Here is an 11653-nt window from a genome sequence, read left to right as displayed (position 1 = left end):
GCTCTCAAGAGCGCAGAGCAGGGATCTTGAGAGGTGGTCCTGAGGACAGAGGGTGTGGTTTCAGGAGATTCCTGAGGCCAACATTCAGTTCCTGGGCCTGAGATTCCCCACCCCACCTTAAAATAACCCCTCTACCGAAAATCATGCAGGTGTACATGGTTACCATGTGTTACCATGGCACATGTTTTTAAATGGGCATCTTTAAGATTTTCTATGCTGTTCCCCATTGTGGAGACTATTCAAGTACCGGTATATCTAACAAGCTTGCACAAAGTTTCATCTTGAAAATCAATTTAGAAACTCCTACTCGCACCGCCCCCCTTAAAACTGTGAGAGCAGAGGAGGAGGAAGACAGGAAAGGGGAAGAAAAAGCACGCCTAATACCGTACATACTTTGCCCACAGAATGCAATATTTTTCCATGCATTTTGCAAGGACAGAGCATTTCCTAGCCAAGTGGGTCTGAAAAGGGGAAAGGGTGAAACAATAAAATTTACACCAGCTATAGGTCAAATCATTAGCAAGAAAAGCTTCCCTACCGTATTTATCATAATCAATACTTAGGTGTAATCAGTTCTGAAACTTACCAGTAGGTGACAGCCTTGAATCTTCAGTCATTGGTTTTCTCTTACAGTACCAATCAGTTAGCAGAATACATAATGTACCATTGACAGCTCACTACTTTTATTAAATTTATCGATCTGAGCATGCTTTTCTCTGACTCGGTAACATAACTTTCCCAAATACTCAACCGGAATACCAGTGTCTCATAGATTATAATGATGACTTAAAAGATTTCTATCCAGTTTTCATCTTCTATCTTGAGATAACCAAAGTGGCTTACAGAGACCATTTTTAAAATCTATCTCCTATTAATTATTATTATTATTATCATCATCATCATCTTTATATCCTCCCAGGGGAGCCCAAATCAATACAGGTAATGTTAAAAACACACACACACACACACAAAAAACCCTACAAAAAATCTAACAAGGAAATATAGATGCAAGTATAGCATCTAGATCTAGGGAAGTAATAGTACCTCTGTATTCTGCTCTGGTCAGACCTCACCTGGAGTACTGTGTCCAGTTCTGGGCACCACAGTTCAAGAAGGATACTGACAAGCTGGAACGTGTCCAGAAGAGGGCAACCAAAATGGTCAAAGGCCTGGAAACGATGCCTTATGAGGAACGGCTTAGGGAGCTGGGTATGTTTAGCCTGGAGAAGAGAAGGTTAAGGGGTGATATGATAGCCATGTTCAAATATATGAAAGGATGTCATATGGAGGAGGGTGAAAGGTTGTTTTCTACTGCTCCAGAGAAGCGGACACGGAGCAATGGATTCAAACTTCAAGAAAGAAGATTCCACCTCAACATTAGGAAGAACTTCCTGACAGTAAGAGCTGTTCAGCAGTGGAATTTGCTACCAAGGAGTGTGGTGAAGTCTCCTTCTTTGGAGGTCTTTAAGCAGAGGCTTGACAGGCATATGTCAAGAATGCTTTGATGGTGTTTCCTGCTTGGCAGGGGGTTGGACTGGATGGCCCTTGTGGTCTCTTCCAACTCTATGATTCTATGAAAGCAAGAGCGCAGTTATACAAATCCAAGACCAACAGAAAATGGAGGATTATGCCACATTTAAATACCAGGCTGCCAGATCATGGATCACCTGTTAAAACTGAAATAGTCTGGTCAGCCTGTAAGCACTGCCAATGAGGTAGGTTGTTCCACATACTGGGCACTAGCACAGAGAAGACAGTTTCCTGTGTCACCATCAGATGAACCTCTGGGGAAAGTGGGAAAGGGCTCCCCCCATGATCTAAGTCAGGCATAGGCAAACTAGGCCCTCCAGATGTTTTGGGACTACAATTCCTATCATCCCTAGCTAACAGGACCAGTGGTCAGGGATGCTGGTAGTTGTAGTCCCAAAACATCTGGAGGGCTGAGTTTGCCTATGCCTGATCTAAGTGAACAAGAATGTGGGAGGACTTTAAGGGTCCAACTCCTAATTAGTATTGGGTTTTAATGGATGTTTTTTCACTCCCCTTCCCCAATCTCCTGAACATACCATTCCACACCAATTCAAACAACACCTGAATGTTAATCATTCTTTTAAAACTTTGGATTTAGCAAGACTAGGATGCAATGAAGGCAGTATCAAACCCACACACCAGGGTTCAATAAGCCGAGTAAGCAAATGAAATGCACCCCCCCCCCCAGATGCTTTCTGACCTAGAGGACTCTTCCTAAGTAATATGTCCCTGAGTAATAGGGACATTGCCCCACTGCTCTCCCCCACCCTTTAAAATATCACTTTTTTATTTGGAGAACAAATAAAACCCGTTTTTATCCTTGTTAAGAACAACAAGATATTCAATAATAACTAGTAGAGGTGTTTAAAGCAAGCCATCCAAAGAAATTACTTACCCTCTGGGAGATCATTTTCTGGGCTTTTACTATAGGAGATGGCAGCTCAGGAGTGCCAATCATACTGTGTTGCACCATAACTTGAAGCCAACCCATTAGTTAAATGGTTAAATGGAGAAAGTGTAAGGCTCCCTTTGATGAGACTGGGGAAGCCTCTCTTTCCTCTTATACTAAAACAGATTTGAATGAAGTCCTAATCCTGAGGATATTTAGTTTTAAGCCAAGCAGGGAGACAGAAGCTGAAGCTGCAAGCAAGGGGGGTTACTCTGATGTGTGTCTATCTGTTGTCCTTGAGCCCTGAGAGCATCCTTGAGAACGCTCATAAAATTTATAAAGACCAGCAGTATTTCAAAGCTTAGAAGAGACTCAGAGCACATTTACAACCACAGGCAAAATAAGAGGGGGACTTAAAGCAAGCAATGAATATTTATACAAGGACACGGAAATTAGAATTAAACATAGAAAACTGAAGAATGCAAATCAGCACTGATGATTGGCATTCAGCCAAGGCAGATAACATGTAAGAGTTCTAGTTCAATAGGTAAAACAGGATCCAGCAGTTCCACACAGAAGCCAAGACAGGCTTCTTTCTGCCTTTGTTCCCCAAACCAACCCTGATGCATTTGATCAGTGAGCTTTCTGCCAAGCCCTGTTACAGACAAAACCTGTTCAAAAGAGTCCTGGTTTTAAATACAACAAAGTGAAAGGAAGGGACTGGCATAAGTTCTAACCCATCCTGGATCTTCTTCTGGGAGTTTCCAGAGTAAAATATTCACACTCAAAATTCCTAGGACGTCAATTAATTTCCTGTAGAATCCCACACAGGTGGGATCTAACAAACTGACTGCAGAAGGAAATACTTATTTCCTTTGGCTGTAGAAAGTACAGTTGCAGTTTGACCGAGAGACATGGAAAAACTCCACATGCAAAACAAGTGCCGTTCCCTGCTCTCCACAAAAGTAGATACAAACACAGCTTAGAATGGTATTACAACAGTTACAAATCAGATGCTCTGCTACTGAACTATGGCCTTCTCTTCTCCCTCCATTTTTATTGAGTGGTGCCTGCATGTAAGCTCACCAGCTCCTGAATGCTCAAGTCCACGCAAAGTTTTTATCTGGCAGGAAGTTTGAGTAACTGCAGTGGCAATTTACACCAGCAATAGCCATCTTCACATCTCCAAAGCTGCCTATCCCATTTACCTACCTATGCTCTCTGATGGACTAGAACAGGCACGTCCAACAGGTAGATCGTGATCTACCGGTAGATCACTGGACATCTGTGGTAGATCACTGGTATATCACTGGCTCCCCCCAAAGAAGCTCAACAACTTTGGCTCCCCTAAAGAAAAGCTCAACACTTTTGCCCTGGCACCCTCCAAAATGTGGCTTTCCTCCTCCCTAAAAAGCTCAACAACCTTGACCTGAACCCCAAAAGGGGGGGGGGGTAGATCACTGCCAGTTTTTAACTCTGTGAGTAGATCGTAGTCTCTTGGGAGTTGGCCACCCCTGGACTAGAAGATAGCGACTGCCACTCAATCCAACTGTGGGGGGGGGGCTCTTAGAAATGGGTTGTGGTGTGCAGAATTTTGTCCCTCACATTCCATCATCCATCATCAAGCAACAGAGCACCTGCACTGTGTTACTCATGCAATCAGCAACATTCAAACATCGTGGCTTTTCCATCCCATTGCCCCATTTAAAGAATATGGCTCTCCCCCAAATAATCCAGGGTTCTGTGGTTTCTTAAAGGTGCTTGGAACTGTAGCTCCAAAAGGGGTAAACTATAATCCCCAGGATTCTTCGGGGCTGCTTTAAATGTATGGATGAGGATGCAATCATAAATGACCAAGTGAAGTTCTTTGGACTCCGCCAGCCTGCCTGTTGTGTTTAAGCATCCCACTTTGCTCAATTTCCAGTGCTGGGAGGATGGGACCAAGCTAAAGGCACATCTATCTTATTTTCACATGCAGGGGGATTATTTCCACTTGGCTTGGAATTTGCTGCTCCACTAATTTTGTTGTCTCCTCAACTGTCCATTGTCCCACATTTCCAAAGGCATTCCCCACCCCCACTTCACTTCTCTCTGCCCAATCCCCCGGGATTCTGGCAGGTACACAAGGAAGCCTATCCATCAACTCAAATATCACTGAGTTTTACAGAGATGAGGGGAGGGGAGAGGCAGAACTGCCTGACCTTTAGAACAACTATGCGCTCGGGTTCCCTTCCTTGGCTGGGAGATGCTCTGCCTCCCTCCCTGCACTGTAACCTTCTCCTCTCTGCCCCTGCATTTATTTATAAGCACTATCAATAATTGAGAGGCTGACTGCATGTGCACCTCTCCTCTTGGCCTCTGGCATTTCCCCATTTCAAACTACAGTACCTTCTGGTTAGTTATGGGCTTAATTTCCTCCCTCTGCCTTGTTAGGAATGTCAGAATCACCAACCCGGAACAAACCAAGGAGTCACATTTCACCTTATTGGAAAGCAAAAGCAGCCTCCTCAGCTCACCTTCTCCTGAGTTAGGGATGAATAGGTAAAAAGTTCAACCTGTCTCAAGATCCCTACAGTAACAGAATATATTGAGGATTCCCTTTGGCTTAGTTCAGCAGGGCCAGGCAAGGTGAGGTAACGGTCTTAGGCGGGGGTTCAGCAAACTGGTCTATACCCTGGCCCACCACTCAATTGCCTTATCACCTCCTCTCCTCCTGTTGATGCTGCCCACCCAGCCAGTTAAAAATGCAATTAGAAATAGTGCTGGGTTAAACCCTGTGAAGGCCCCAGACAGTCAAAACATCTCCTCCCTCTCTCTTGTGTGCACACTCTAGTGGGATAACAATGAACTAAGAAAGCTTGGCTGCAATTTTCTTTCAAGATCAAATAAATATTATGACCCGTTGTTGTGGGGGCCCACCCTAATAGACATGGGGTCCATAGGCCAAGTGCTTACTCTGCCTATTTGGTAATCTGGCACTGGTTAGAAACCATACAGCATCTAGCAGAGTGCAGTGGGATTGCTACAATAGGCAGAAAAATAAGTAAGTGGCCCACCAAGACCCTCAGCTATTTTCAAGTGCTCCATGGAGGGGCAGAGTTTGGGAACCACTGGCATAAGCCATCATATTTCTGTCCTGAATCAGGAACTATACTTTAAGAAGTCCACCTAGCTACGCTCAGAGGCTGGATTGTTAATCCTGAAAATTACAGTACCTGGTTGGCATTGTCTCCTTGCGGTTCCGAAAGTGGCAAAGTAAGCCTGAGATGCAGATGCAACTGAGTTTTCTACCCAGCTGCTGTCAAGAAGCAGACACTCTGCAGCACTCCTATTTCTGTCTTTGGGCTTTCTCTCCCATTCTTCCCATCCTCAAGAAGGAAGATGGGTTCCTACCAGATCTTAGTGCCTTGCAGCCATGCTGAGCACTGCCTGTTAGCTCTGTGGGGGACCCAGAGAGAATAATAAGAGAGCTGGTTAAAGCAACGGCAGGAGACGGATCTGTCACAGGGAATCACTTCGTCAGGACAGTGATGTGTAGCTTGCGGGCTTCAAGGGCCCGCCATCATTCATGGCTACCATTGGAAGGGGCTGAGGATACAAGGGAGAGGGCATCAGAGGACAGTGTCAACTCAGCAGCCCTGGTAGCACAAGCTCCCAGGCTGTCGTATCCCATCAGCCCTCATCACCCCAGCCTAACTGGCACTGTCCTTGCCAGGCTGGATGTGGTGAGACACTGACCACTCAGGGTTGGAAGAGCTCCCTGCTGAATGAGGGTTCCTCACCTGAAGCAAATAGAAGCAGCTGTGGAGCCTCTGGTGATTCCGCTCCCCTTATTAATAGCAGCAAGGAGGAAGCAGGCGGAGCTTAACTTGATACCTAGTTCTCAAGTAGAATCACTGATGGGGAAGCCCCTCATTCTAGCTATTGGAGCAAGTCAGAGGTATAAGAACAATACTACAGGAAAGTCACCCACTTACCTGTTGCATCAGCAGAAGGCAGCTATTTCCTTCCCCAACTCAGGCTTTAACTTCTTGCCCTGGGTGCTCTGAGGCGTAGGGAGTGGTGCTTCAGGAAGTTGAGTTGAGGCAGGCAAGGGCTCACAGCCAAGCTCCCTAGCTGGCCAGGTGGGTCTCGCTAGCTCTGGGAGGAGGGCTGTGAATGATTCCTCAGCTGGAGTAGAGTTGGAGCAGGTGAGAGTCACATGTGTCATCAAGCCCAGATATTTTGCATGCAACCAGCATGCAAAATATAAAAGGGCAGCAGAGCTGAGGTGCCTCGTCTGCTCAACAGCCCATGTTGAGGGACCCTGAAACTCCAGGATTTTTGTGGGACTCTATGCCCACAAATTTTGTTGGAACAAAAATAATTTTGTTGGAACAAACACCTGCCATGATGGGCCCTTGTGCCTCTGTTGAGAGCTAAGACAGGAAGAGAAAGTTTTACACCAGTTGGTTCATCCTGGGCCTTACATTTCTCTCTGTCCTTCGTGTACTTAGGGAAAAGGCCTGAAGCAGGATGGAGTGGGGATAAAAATGGAAGGCAGCCATTTAGTGCACCGATTAATTAAATTGCAATCCATTTCCATGTTGTCTCTTCTTCCTGACAACACTATTGATATTAGCTCTCCTAGTTACCTCTAATGATCCTATTATGTTTCTTTTAAGTGTTCCCTAACCCCACCCGCTTCCACATTCTAGACTTGAAATTTGCTCCAGACGTTAATCACCAAGCCAGCTTGAAGCCATTTCCCCACCATCTCTTTGGGATTTTCAGTGCAATTGGATAAATGTGTGTCTAAATGTTCCTTTCATTTTTTAATTGCTGTTTCGATAAAACAGAACATGCTCTTTCCTTCAGGCAAGCTGCTAATAAGGGTCTGACCTCTAAAGCAATAGGAAATTATTACTAACTGGATTCTTAAACCAATGGACAGATATGCTCTTATCACCTGACACTTGCAATTCTATATTTGCTTATTTGAGAGGAAGTCCCATTGAACTCAAGTGGGACTTACCTCTGAGTCACCACGTGCAGGATCAGTCTGCAAAAAAAACTGCAGTACGGATTCCCCCCCCCCAGTAATACACCCTTTTAACCATAGTTGTTCATATGCAATTTCCATAGATTTAAGTGAGATTTAGATCAAAATGTGGGCTCAGCATTGCAGAGTCTACACTTTTGGTCGTATGAGCATCTCCAGCATCGAACTGCCACCACCACCATCCCACAATTTTCAATATTCACGCTGTGGTGCCTCTCGCACATGTAGCCAAAACTACACACAAGAGGGAGATACTGTATTGGGAACCTGAGATTTGCAGAAGTACAAAAACATCTTCAGAGTGAGGGAACTGCCCGACGAGGAATGAGCATGTTCAGCAGCCATGGAATGCTGACTGACTGTTGGCAGGAAGAGGCAGAAAATGGGGTTGGAAATAGAATGGAGCATCTTAAGCAAGGGCTTTCCAACTGCACTGCAACATTTTGTTGCAGGCTCCACTTGCCCAGTAGCGATTGAGAAGGCTCCTGGGGCAACTGTTTAAGATTTTGAGAGGTGCCTGAATTGACCTTGAAGCCTCTGCTTCCAAAACATATTCTTGTTTGCTGGCGTGCATTGCATCTCCTGTTGCTGCTGTACTTTTTAAAAGGCCACTTTGCCTGCTGGTAAACCCCACCTCCCCTGGTGAGATGAGAAGCCACAGGCAAGTGCCAGCAAGAGAGCCCCCATGAGATAAACCTCTTCCTGGGCTGCTAAGCACCATTCTGTGCAGAACAATTAAGAGGAGCAGATGGGATAATTCCTGTGCTAGCATCTCTCCCTTTGCTCAAAAGCAGGGAGGAGGAACCAAATCCAATCTAATTAAAGGGTAATTACCATTCATCCCAGAGATGGCTGTAGGAGACAGAACCCTACTTTCCCTCCCATCTATTAATAGTCATCAGCAGGCACACAGAACCTGCTGGGATCCAGGCAAAGTGGAAAGCACTAACTATGCCTGCATCTGATGAAACTTGCAGCTGGTGCCGACACAAGCCCAGCACTTGTGCAGATGACTTTGCTTTCTTCTTCCAAGATGCAAAGAAAAAAAAAGAAAGGATTTTACGGCCTTTTAAGAGATGCTCACTCCCAGATTGTTCGATGCAAACAGGTATTGCCTCATAGGATCATGTGGGGTAGTAGCAGAAGAATACAAATTCCTATAAGGATTTAACAGTTTCAGGGAATCCAAGCATTGCAGCCTTTTGGGGAAGAATATGCTGAGAGGTGCATTGTGTGTTATTTGCTCCTGGGTGGAGTCACCATCGCTTCCCCTTTCAAAAGAGGGGATCATAAGGCTCAATTTTTTGCTGGATTTCACATCCTCTCAATTTACAGGATGAGAAATCTAGCAAAGTCATTCCAAAGTTGGCAGCGGTCACAGTGCTGTGAAATGTGAGGGTTTCAGAAATAAGATTCAAGTTGGCTGGCAGCAGGTCAGTCCAGCCTTGTGCCCAAGCAAATATGGCCTCAGGTTGTCTGAGTAGCATAGGCACAGAGAGAGAGAGAGAGAGACAAGATGGTATCATTTCCCATCAGTGTTATGTTCAAGAAGTTATTTTGCAACCCAAAGGGACAATGTTTTTAAAAAAGCAGAGCTCAACGGCTGCTCAGTAAATCAGCAAATTCAATGAGAAAGGCCATTCTGTGACAATTTATGTGGCTGCATGATCTCATTATACATGCTGCTTTGCCTACAGTCTTTCCCAGGACTGTGTCCTGTCTAGTTTCCAGTATGCCAAGTGATGGGGCTCTCCCCATTCTCTAGAGACAAACTGTTTTGCATTCATCAGAGTTGTGTGTAAAGAACATTTTCTGGATGTTAAGCTGATTTATTTATTTTTAATTTACTAATTTCATGCCACTTTAAAAATGGGAATAAGACCAAACAAACACATCTTTATATATTTTAAACATATTTTTATGCCAACCCAAGTCAGGCTTGGTACTGTTCATAATTAGTTCATAATTAACTATAAAGTTAAGTACATGAAATTCAGGCTGCAATCCCATATTTGGAGAGCTATCGCACAGAAATGCCAGCTTTTTCAGCTCTGTAGGCATGATTTGGATTTTTCAGGGAGTGCTGTCGCTTCTGGTCACTTCTATCCCTCCTGGATCAGTCCCCTCAACACAGGAAGATGGAAAGAGAAGAAGCCTACGTGTACATACTTTGCTTTTCCAAGGGATTTCGGATCCAGTAGAACTCACAAGTCTGGAAAAGCACACGTAGCTGAAAGAGGAAGTAGGAAAGAATGACGGGGGAGACCCGGCCAGATGGGCGGGGTATAAATAATAAATTATAATAATAATATTATTATTACTCTTCTCACTTCCTCTTTCAGCTCTATGTGCTTTTCAAGGGTGCAAAACATAACCATCTCATAACCAAGAAAGCTGTGAATTGGAAATCTCAGAGGGTTCTTGGGCACCCGGAGGAAACCTCAAGGATTTAATAGCACCCATGAGCACCATAATGGCAACATAATGGCAACCCATGTGGGCTCAAAATGCAAGAAACAGGATTTACACTAAACATTAGGAAGCACTTGATGACAGTACAAGCTGTTTGATGGTGGAACAGACTGCCTTAGAAGGTGGTGGACTCTCCATCACGTTAGGTTTTTAGACAAGAGAGTGGATAGTCACCTATCACGGATGCTGTAGTAGTGAGTTTACTGCATTAGCAGGCTGCTGAACTGGATGAGCTTTAAAGTCCCTTCTCACTCTCTGAGTCTAGGTTTACATGGAAGAAAGTAAAGGACTGCATCCTCCCTTATGTGGGCCTGTCCTCTTGTTAAGATTTTCCAAGAGGCTATCCTTCTCCTACCAACCAGTGGGCAGAGGTAAGACCGACTGGGATGCAGAAAAGGATCTTCTCAGTGGCCCCACTGATGTTATCTCAGATTATTTGACCAGGTCTCCTGGAGATTTCCACTGGTTGCTTTTCTGTTTCAGCAGGCATTTGGCCTGCCAGGTTGAGAAGAGTTATTGAGGAGCCCCTCGTCCAGGGGTCAGCAACCTAAGGCCCATGGGCTGGAAGTGGTCCGCGGAGGTCATTTGGCCGCCCCCGAACTGAGTAACCTGCTCGCATGCTGTGCTAAACCAGCGTGGCGCGGGGACTCGCTTCCACGGCACCAGAAATCACCTCTGCGCTGACGCAGAAAATCACGGATGCGCACACACAGACACTGAAAATCGTGGGCTGGCATGCTCAGCACTCCGGCCCACAGAGGGATCTCCGTGGAACCAATCTGGCCCAGGCAAGATAAACCTTGCCAACCCCTGCCCTTGTCTGTCTGGTTTTACAGCACAATCCTGTACATGTCAATTTAAAAGCAAGTCCGATTGAGATTGACAGGGCTTACTTCCAGGTAAATGGTTGCAGCCTTCAAGTTGCATTAATATGATGTACTTGGTGGGGGTTTTTTCCCTTCTAATATGCAATGAGCCATCCTGAGCCTTGTTGTAGGATAGGAGGGTAGGATATAAATATCCTCATTAAGCTAGCAAGCAAGTTCATTGGAGTTACAGAGGCAATGTTACTTCCAAGTAAACATGGCTACAACAGGAGTGTTAATGGCAAAATATTTCACACCTGCTCTGCTATTTTAAAAAAAGGTATTTCAGAAGTAAACACAAATGGCGTGATCCAGGAAGCATGAATAGCTACATCTTTCCCATCCTTCTCCTACAAGTGCTGCTCCATGTGTGAGAGTTTCCTAGCACCAAATCTCACCTTCCTTCAGTCCTGCTCCTGTCAATAGAGAACTGTGCTTGTGGAAAAGGATCATTCCAAAAATATGTGTCTATAAGATCACTGATACTTATTTTTCTGACTAACAGGAACCCAACAACAAGGGTTTAGATTTTATTCAGACTCACTCATTATAATAATTTTGTTCTGTTGTTCTATCTGCAGCAGAATGTTGCCTTTCTTATTTACGCAGAAATAAATCTATTGCATTCAATGAGGCTTGCTTCCTTGGAAGTGTTTTAACACTGCACCCATAGTTTTCCTTCCCTGTGATTTTATTTATTTATTTATTTATTTATTTGCTCCAAAGGAAGTCTCGGAAAGGATGTAAAGCCAGGGGTGGTTTGGCCCAGTGTTCCTCTCCACCCACCAACGGCTGCATCGGCTGGCCGGGCTCCCCCCCATACTCTGGCATCACAAGGCATGCGCTCACCAACTC

This window comes from Zootoca vivipara, chromosome 3 (assembly GCF_965207765.1).
Source record: "Zootoca vivipara chromosome 3, rZooViv2.hap1.1, whole genome shotgun sequence".
NCBI lineage: Eukaryota > Metazoa > Chordata > Lepidosauria > Squamata > Lacertidae > Zootoca > Zootoca vivipara.
The sequence above is the reverse complement of the archived record's forward strand: the minus strand, read 5'-3'. Positions refer to the sequence as shown.